Source organism: Leptinotarsa decemlineata, unplaced genomic scaffold (genome assembly GCF_025532065.1).
Source record: "Leptinotarsa decemlineata unplaced genomic scaffold, Ldec_3_MD MMD2_tig00026307_RagTag_RagTag, whole genome shotgun sequence".
Classification (NCBI taxonomy): Eukaryota; Metazoa; Arthropoda; class Insecta; order Coleoptera; family Chrysomelidae; genus Leptinotarsa; species Leptinotarsa decemlineata.
In genome coordinates, this window is record NW_027412681.1 from 19,056,481 (window position 1) to 19,066,672 (window position 10,192).

Sequence of the window (10,192 nt, forward strand, 5' to 3'; positions counted from 1 at the left end):
GGGACGGAAAGTACATTTTAGATACGGATGCCTGCAACGTAGGACTTGGAGCAGTCCTTTCTCAGATCCAGGATGGACAGGAGAAAGTTATTGGCTACCTCAGCAAAACTCTCACTGAACCAGAGCGCAATAATTGTGTCACCAGGTGAGAGCTGTTGGTCGTTGTCAAAGGTGTAGAACATTTCTACAAATACGTGTATGGAAGAAGATTTCTGTTGAGAACGGACCATGCGGCTCTCAAATGGCTTCTGCAGTTCAAAAATCTCGAGCGACAAGTAGCGCGCTGGATTGAGAGACTACAAGAATTTGACTCCAAAATAGAACATCGAGCTGGGACTAGCCATAAAAAGCAGATGCCCTGTCACGGAGACCATGCCCCGATGACTGCTCACATTGCCGATGAGCAGAAGAGAAGAAAGCAGCTATTTGTAGAACTACATCTGTAGACGACAACTGTGAAGATAATTAGATCAGGGAAGACCAAGAGGAAGACCCAGATCTAGGTTTAGTCATCGAATGAAAGAAAAGTAATCGAAAACCATCGTGGCAGGAGGTAGCAGGTTATTTGCCAGCGGTTAAGTGCTACTGGGCACGATGGAACTCCCTCAATTTGGAAAACGGGGTTCTGAAGCGGATGTTGGAGTCTGAATTTGGTGGGGAAGAAAGGCGCCAGACAGTGGTCCCCGACGACGGGAGGTGCTGAAAGAAATTCATGGTGGATTCACTGGAGGACATCTGGGAGGACATCTGGGAGTAACGGAGACCCTCCAGAAAGTGAGACAACGGTTTTACTGGGTTAATTGTCAAACCGATGTCAAGGACTGGTGCAGAAAATGTGCTGTATGTTCAGCGGACTTCGGATACGACCGAAGGCTCTAATGCGCCAGTATAACGTGGGTAGTCTTTTTGAGAGAATCGCCATCGACATCGCCGGCCCGTTCCCAGAGTCCCATCGTGGGAACAAATATAGGAACAGCGATAGGATGAAGAAGGCCTTTGACATCAAGGCGAATGCTGGAAGATTCGAAATCGGTGACCTAGTTTGGCTGTACAATCCTGAGTGACGCCGTGGTTTATCACCGAAGTTGCGGTACTCGAGGGAGGGTCCGTACAAAATCATAAAAAACATCAACGACCTCGTCTACTGAATTCATAAGCCACCTCGAGGAAAGCCCAGTCCATTTTAATAGATTGACTCCTTATGCTGGAAATCACGACCAAGTTCGCTCCCTCAGACCACCACAGGATGAAATGACGTTCCAGCAATTCATGTCCTTTTACTTGAACGGACAGAAGGTCATACATGGGATGGGGTAACTCGAGAAGAGCCACGATATCTTTTTCAAGGTTCCAGTTGATTACGCACTAGCTCACTGCGTGGCAGAGGATCTCCAAATGTCCAAGGGTATCGCTGTGGTATTCAACAAGAAATTCGGTCAGCTCCAAACATTACGAGAACAAAATCCCGAAGTCGGAGGGGTGCTACAGTTGAAGAAGGGTCAGAGAAATGTTTTCTACTTGATGACCAAAAAGCATTCTAGAGAAAAACCGTCCTATGAAGATGTCTGAAGGAGTCTTACCAGACTGAGGGACACGATGTTCGACTAGAATCTCGTGGACTTGGCAAATCCGAAATTAGCCTCTGGGCTCGACAGGCTGGACTGGAGAATTGTGAGAGTAGGAACGATCTTCAGATCCAGCGGCATCAAGATTTTGGTGTGCGGTAACCATCTTCCACGACCGAGCATGAAGATTGTGGAGTGTTACTTCCAACGAACTTCACAGTACAGATATGGGAGTTCTGCAGGTATCGAAACACGCCAAGGATGACATTTCGGGGCGAAACGACTTTGAGAAGGGGACAAAGTAACGAATCTGAAGCCGGCTCCGACCGATATCTCATCCAGCGGACACATGACTCACCGCGAACCGCCGCGAAAAGTATAGATGAGTACCGAAACCACTAGAGGAATCTAGAGCGATCGTAACCGATATAAAAGGACGGCTTTCCGTTCAGAGAGGGAGTCTGTATTTAGAACGCAAATCATGCGGTTAACAAAGAATTTGAACAGTGAAGATAAATTAAACGTTAGTTGCTAAGTGTTGTATATAAATTAGTTGTGATAGTGAAATATTATTAAAAATAAATTTCTTCAAGACAGTTAATTCTCTAATTCGTTACAATATACAAATCAAGGTTGCTGAGTTGTATCAGAAATAATGTTCCGTACAACGTGTTAACAATATTTTTCGATAATCCGATCTGCTGAAAATATATCAGGAAATGTTTTAAACATTTGTAAACAACTGGAAGTTTAGCTGAAGCTAGAAGAGCTGAAAGAGACTATCTCAGAAATGTCAACCATTAAATGTGACTTATTAGTCAATCATTAACCCACATGCAATATCTCTCGAAAAAGTTATACTGAAACCCTTGAGAAAGAAAATGTCTGAGCAGGAATATCGGAAAATCATATTATTCATATTGTTGTTCTCATATATCTACAGGAAAGAATGTTGATTAATATTTGAAAATTTTTTGAAGCCCCATTCACGAACGGATTCAAGGAATTGAAAGTCAGTTGTTTCCAATAAGATGGTGCTCCCCCACATTTCTTAGTCTTGTAAAGTATTGGTTGGATCATACATATCCGGTGTGTGAATTGGTGGACGCGGCCGTTGGGATGACCTGCTCATCCACCAGATTCAACACTTCTTCTTTCTCAAATTGAAAGTTTATATTACGGAACTTGGACAATGCGGGAACTTTACCAGATTTACCAAAGTTTACTCCATGATATAGAGTAGAGAATTGATATAACTTCCAGATGAAATGTCACAAAACCTTTTTTTCCATTCGAAAAAAAATGCTAGTGCTCCCTCGGTTGTAGGTGATCTCATACTATTGACTTTTTATATTGAAAAGTACTAGAAATGATTCATTTCAACAAAAACTTTGTCCGGCTCTGGGTGGGATACTATTTATGCTGCACTCTATTTGATATCTAGTAACTTTATGTGAAACATCAATAGTAATATTTAAAGACCCCTGTTATGATTGTTGGGCACTAAAATATTTATAAAAATATGTAATAAAAATATACATGAAAAATGTTAATGTGGCTTCAATATATACTATTAAGCTCAATAATCTTAGCCATTTATTGCAATATATTACTGAAGATCTTAAATTATGAATATCAATAATAAATGTTTCAATATAAATTTCACCATCATTAGAAAATTATTACATTAAATAATTTTTTGATGTTTCTGTTAATAAGAAATAAGAAACAAATTCGTGCGCTACTCGCTATCAGCTGATTTTGAAATACAATTTTCTCAGTCATTTTAATTATGATCACAATGATAATAATTATTCGACTTTATTCATCTAAAATAGAAAGAAATGTGAACACCACTGATAAAAGTAAATAACATTAACAGGCGGATTATCATCGTTAGCTGTTTTCCATGTCAACCTTACAAAAATATACATTGAAAATAATATATTGAAAACAAATATAGAAAAGAAGATAAATCAACCAAAATAATAATGATTAAAATGAGAGCATCAATTACTAGGATTCAAGAAGTAATTTCAGGCGTTTTTTGGAATGACATTATTGTGTAGTCTGAAATCACTGGGCAATTTATTATACAGTTGAGATGAAATACAAGAGAAACGACGAGTGTCGAGCTGAGTTTAGGAAATGACCAAGACGAAGTCATTTCGAGTAAAAACTAACAAGACTGTTGAATAAGTAAACAGATTATTTTGTTGAAAGTAATTTATGAATTTTTGTAAGGATATGCAGATTGCGTAGTGTCTCAAGCCTCCACCATTTGGAATCGTCAAACCTACTACTGATGTGCTCAAATTAACTTATATCGAAGGAACAATTTTTAACATGACTGTTGTCGTATTGAGCAAGTGCAGGTCGATATATGCAATTAGAATATGAATATTCAGAAAGAATTGAAGTTTCGCAAAGCTTAAGTTCGAGTTGTGTAGTAAGAATATCTCTATTGGGAAACATTTGTCTGCGAATGTTATGATATAATTTACAAAGATGATTGATATGTTTAAAAATCTCAAATCGGAGTCATTTCACAAAATCAAGTTTTTACTTTCAGAAATGAAGAGCAAGAACATCATTAATGTGGATTCTAATGAGGTTAGAAGTCAGTTTTCTGTTAGATTGGGGTTCAAATAACATACGTGATAATTTTTTTCATTCAATTTTGAGTTATGTGCGAATGAGATACTGTACAGCAAATTGAGATCTTCATTTATGAGTTCTTGTGCCTTTTGGAAAAAGAAGGTGAATTTGAGTATCACCAGCATGGTGATGAATATTGCAACATTCCATGATTTTGTAGTAGATGGTAGTTGCTGGTGTAAATGGTAGATGTTGGTTTGAATGGTACATGATGATCCCACCTGGTATCGCCCGGTAAAATACCATTGCAACAGCTTAGGCAGCATGAATTTGCTTTCGGGCTAACGTTTCGTTGCTGTGCCACTGTTTTCGGTTTCAATGGTGAGAATATGAGGAAAAATCGCATGATGGCGCTCACAGGGTTAAAATACTCCGGAGGTTGACTAGCTCCCCAATCGGATCTCCGGGTGGGTGCTGATTCGAGGGCATCATCCTGTAGAAGTTTTTCGAAAACCACTATTTCTGACAGTAAGCAGGGCATTCCTAACATAATTCCATGAAGAAATTGCATGGTAACTGTAGTTACTAAGAGGCCCAGTAGCAACTTCTGAATCGATTTCTCAGTGCACCAACATGTGCAAACAAATGGTCCTCATATTCCTGCAGTCACAGAAACTAAAGTCAGTGCTTCAATGAAACCTGTAAATTTTCTACATCACGGCTATGATTACCACTCCCGATTCAAACGTGACTTTGGAATGTCTCTTTTAACCAGAGGCGATATCACAAATGATAACTAAATTCATAAGCTGCATTTATCGACCACCAATCGAGACACGATAAAGGGTACTATTCTCTTCACTTGAAAACACCATAGACTTTCTGCAAATCAATCATCCCACTGCCGAAATTTCCATATTCGGTGACTTCAATCTCAACAATATCAAATGGCTCAAAATTTGGAATATCAACGACGGACAAGGTGTATTGGCTTTTGCAATGAGCAGCAAACTTGCTCAGAATATAAATGAGCCAAGAAAGATTCCTGATCGTGCTGGAGAATATACCAGTCTTCTGGATCTATACCAAATAACCAATCCAGAAATTGAAATAGTCACCGGCAGGTCTCCATTGGGATATTCTGACCACAAACTCATTTCAGCATTGAGTGAATTACCGATAAATTTTGGGAAACAATCTAAGCCGCGCAAAGTTTGTCAATTTAGATCTCCTGAGTGGAAAATTCTTCAAGATCATTTTCGAAATTATTATTTGTTTTAGCGCTGATGATCCATCAACGTGTGCCTTTGAAGTCACGGAAGTTATTCTATCATCCATGGATGCATATATTTCCTTATCAATGAATCGAAATTCTATCGATAAACCTTGGTTCAACAAATATTGCGAGGATGCTGTCACATCCCGCCTACTGGCAGTGGCGCCAAAATTCCAGTACCGAAAACAGAACTAGCTTTGCTAAAGCTCGCAACAGCTACAATCAGAGAATTAGAGATGGAATGCTTGCCAATCCAAACAGGTCTAGATTTCTGGTCGATTTTCTAGGAAAGGCACCACCCACTATGCCCACAATAGAATCCACAATTCCGGAAATAATTTTTCGACTTCAAGTCAGGCAAATTTGGAAAAAACTCAATATCAACAAGGCGTCTGGTCCTGATGAAGTGTCCGTCATCGTACTTAAAAAGTGTGCCAATGAACTCGCACCAGTATTTTGCAGACCGTTCAACCTGTCTTATAAGAAAGAGGTTTTTTATTATCGTTGGAAGATTGCTAGCGTTCAGCCTGTTCCCATAGAAGACAAAAAAAAACTTCCAAAAAACTATAGACCAGTCGCATTGCTATCATCGAGAAAGCCGTAAACTACCATATACTTGAATATTGGGAAGGCTTCAACATCTTGAGCGATCATCCATATGGCTTTCGAAAACAAAGATCAACAGTCGATCTTCTATCGTGTGTCACCCATATTTGGAATAACGCAATTGACAAACATGGAGAGTCGGAAGCTGTTGCGCTTGATATTTCAAAGACTTTTGACGTGTGTGGCATGAGGGTTTCCTGAAAGAACGTTCTCTGCAAGTGGCCGTCGATGGATATCTCACGAATACTTTTACAAAAAACGCTGATGATCCCCAGGGAACCATATTGTATCCCACCGTCTTTTATTGTTTATCAACAATTTATTGAAAATAACTAAGAATCCAATATACTGCTTTGCAGACGAAAGCACACTTGTATCGTCATTCCATTCGGATTCCAGGATATCGGCTGCAGATGCACATTTTCACCGGCCGCAGGAAATTCCATATCTTAATGGGGATCTAGTGGTGATTTCGAATTGAGATGAAAGTTACCAGTTTCAATTCAATGCTATGAAAACCCAGGCATGAGTTTTTCCCAAAAAGATAAATATTACTGAACTAGATATGTCAGGACAGACAATTCCGCTTTGTGCTTCGATAACTTTGTTGGTAATCAAAATGGTCTTGGCACAATCATGTCGCAGAAATTTTAAAGACTATTTATCGAAACTGTTGAGCAGAAAAGGAAATGGGAATGAAATAACCAAGCTTGTTTGCACACTGTTCCTTATCAGAAAACTGTACACACCTCAGCAACTCATGATTCTTTATAAGGCACATATCAGACCTTCTTTGGAGTATTGTTCTCATGTATGGAGCTCTGCCCCTAAGCATACCCATAAGCTACTGGATTCCATCCAGAAGAAAGCCATTCGTCTGTTGGAGACTCGAACATTACTTGCAACTTTGATAATCTGGAACATCGAGGACAGGTTGGACATTTGTCTTTCTTTTGCAGACACTTTCACGGTAGGTGTTCAAGTGAAGTGGCACATTTGAGCGTTATATTTCAGAAATACCCGACGCACTGTGGCTGCACATCGTTTTGAGGTTCGATTCAGTACCCTTCGAACTTCACTGTTTAAAACTCTTTCATCTGCAGAACTGTGTGTTTGTGGAATACACTTCTTCTGAATGAATAATAACGTTATTCTAAATGAAAGATTCAAATCCAACGTGAATCGCTTGTTTTTCACTGGCACCGCTCTGTAGTGCTTGTGTTCTGTTCTTGAAAAAAGAAACCCGAGATATACAGTGTTACACATAAAGTTCGCGACATATGGGAGTTTTTTTATTGATGGATATAAAGAAAATTTGACTCCTTAGTTAGTTTGTGCCAAAAAAATAAGCAAGAAACAGCTTCTTTCCTATTGTCATGTGCTACTGTTAACCTCTCAAACTTGACATACTTTTCTAAAATCCCTAAAAACTCGTTTTTTTGAAAATTTCGCAAAATGCCAAGAAAAAGTTGTTTTGTTTCCAATTTTATACCCTTACTCAAAATTTGGACTCTCTACTGTCACTTCAACTTTTTCCAATTTTTTAAAATTTTTTGAATTTTTTGCTCTATCGATTCGAATGAAACATGATTCATATTTGTTGAGTTTGATGAATACGATACTTCAATAACATAGGGAAAAATTTTATAAGGGAAAATGAGGAAAAATTTATTTTCGATTTGATCAGTAGGTACCTACTATCTTCTTTCCAACATGTTGCATTAGTCTTGTAATGTTTGAAATCACGAAATTTTATTTCATGTTCAGTACAAATGGCTAGAACGAAAGTATTTTGAATAGTTATGAAACTGTAAGTTAATGATTAGTTTATAGAAAAGTGTGATATTTCGGGTTAGCTTGTACCTAACTGAGTCATTGGTCAGAAAAATAATCAAACTGGATGAAAATTTATTGAAAATAGGAATACGAATGTGATAAGAATTGAGAGAAATACATTTCTTCGGTTACTGACATAATAACGTCCATACATTGAATATCCGAATCAGTTCAAGGATGAAATAAAAAAACCAGATGAACTTTGCAATAACAAAGACGAATTTCTGCAGGTGTATTCATTTCTTTTTCTAGTAATAGACCAAGCGGGTGACAGTAGAGAGTCAAAATTTTGAGTAAGGATATAAAATTGAAAACTGAGCAACTTTTTTTCAAGCATTTTTCGAAATTTAAAAAAATGAAAGATATTTTGAGGATTTCTTAAGCACCAACTAATTGCGAAGTTGAATTTCATTATATCTAATAATTAAAAAAAAACTTCCATATGTCGCGAACTTTATGTATGACACTGTAGATGTTAAATAAAAGAGGTGCAAGGATGAAACCTTGTGAAACCCCAAATTTGGTATTCTGAACTGCTGATTTGGAGTGATCAATGCTGGTATACTGAGGAGTTCGGTGTTCTAAGCTGCTCACAATAAGATCTACGGCACTTTATAAAAGATTGCGGTCTGAAGTATGCATGTCAGCCCTACCAAGGGAACTGTCAGCATAAATATTGTATATATCTACAGACCTAAAGATGTATCCCATGAAGCCAATGTCAAATTGATCAGTTACTCAAAGTCAACTATCGACCCTTGACAACCTTATCATTGCTGGTGACTTAACTACCCCAATATCACTTGGCCCATTAAAAGTATACCTGACACAAACAGCGCCACGAGTAATTTCATGCATTTCGTTGCCGATTCAAACTTTTTTCAACTCTTCACTGAACCAACTAGATTCCGAATCAACAACGAGCCTTGACATCATTTTTACCAACGATGAAAACATCATCACAGATGATAAAATCCTACCATCTATTGGATTATCGGACCATGCAGTAATCTACGCAACTGTTCAGCTCAACATGCCAAACAAGTACGAAACCGAAGTTTTCAAAATAATCGATTTCGATCAGTTATCCGAGGAACTTTCTACCATCGATTGGACACAAGTGTTCAACGCATGGGATGACGTTGATATCCTCTGGGAAAAATTCTACTCGACCGTAACTGCCTCTGCTGACAAGACCTCCCGAAAATCTTCTCAAACCATGGATCAATGCCGAAATAATGTCACTCATACATCACAAAAAAAGACTCTGAAAAAATACAAAAGATCAAAAGCCACAGAAGATTACCAAGCTCATCGAAATTTCTCAAAACACTTGGTATCAACAATATGATCTTCACGTCGTGAGTTCGAAGACTATGAAAACAATAAAAAACTGTACACCTGAACTAACCTGAACACCAAAGTAAGCATTCCGCTCCTACGAAAACCTGATGGTTCCTTGTGTTCTACAGACATCGAATCAGCTCCTTCACGGTCGAGCCTCGAGATGACCACTTACCAAAAATTGTAGCAGAACGACTACGTGATAAACTGACTAATGTGTCGTTAATAATAATAATACATTTATTTTCCCAAAGATGATAAAACATATAGGAATAGTCACTTATAATCTAAAGATCTAAAAAATTACAAATTCATCCAATGTATAAAAAGCATTGTCGAGTAAATATTTCCTCAAGCGAGTTTTAAAAATAGAAATATTGGCGCAACTAACAATTCCTTTAGGCAGTTTATTAAAAATCCTCAGACTCAAATATTCAGAAGATTTCGAAGATACAACATATTTACAATTGGGAATGTGGAAATCAGCGCAATTCCTCGTATTATAACTATGGATTTGTTGGATTCTAGTGAACTTATTTTTATTTGTGTATACGTATACAGACATTTCTAAAATTAAAATACTCATCATTGTTAAAATTTTTGATGCTTTGAAAATCGGTCTACAGGATGCTCTGCTTGAGGTATCACAAATAATTTTTAAAATGCGTTCTTGTACAATAAATACGTCTGGTGCTCGAGTGGACACACCCCAGAAACATATGCCATATCGTAATCGGGAGGCTATTTGTACATGATATAATACGATTCATTGTTCACTTAACAAAATGTTCTTAAGATTTCGGAACATAAAACATAAAACATAATGAGTTCAATTTTGAGATCAAGTTCTATCCAGTTTAAACCAGAGTCTAAAGTAATTCCAAGATATTTAACTGATAAAGTAGGCTCAATCAAGAATTCATCAGTTTCTATTGTTACAGTTTCATATTGTTTTTGATAGTTGTGG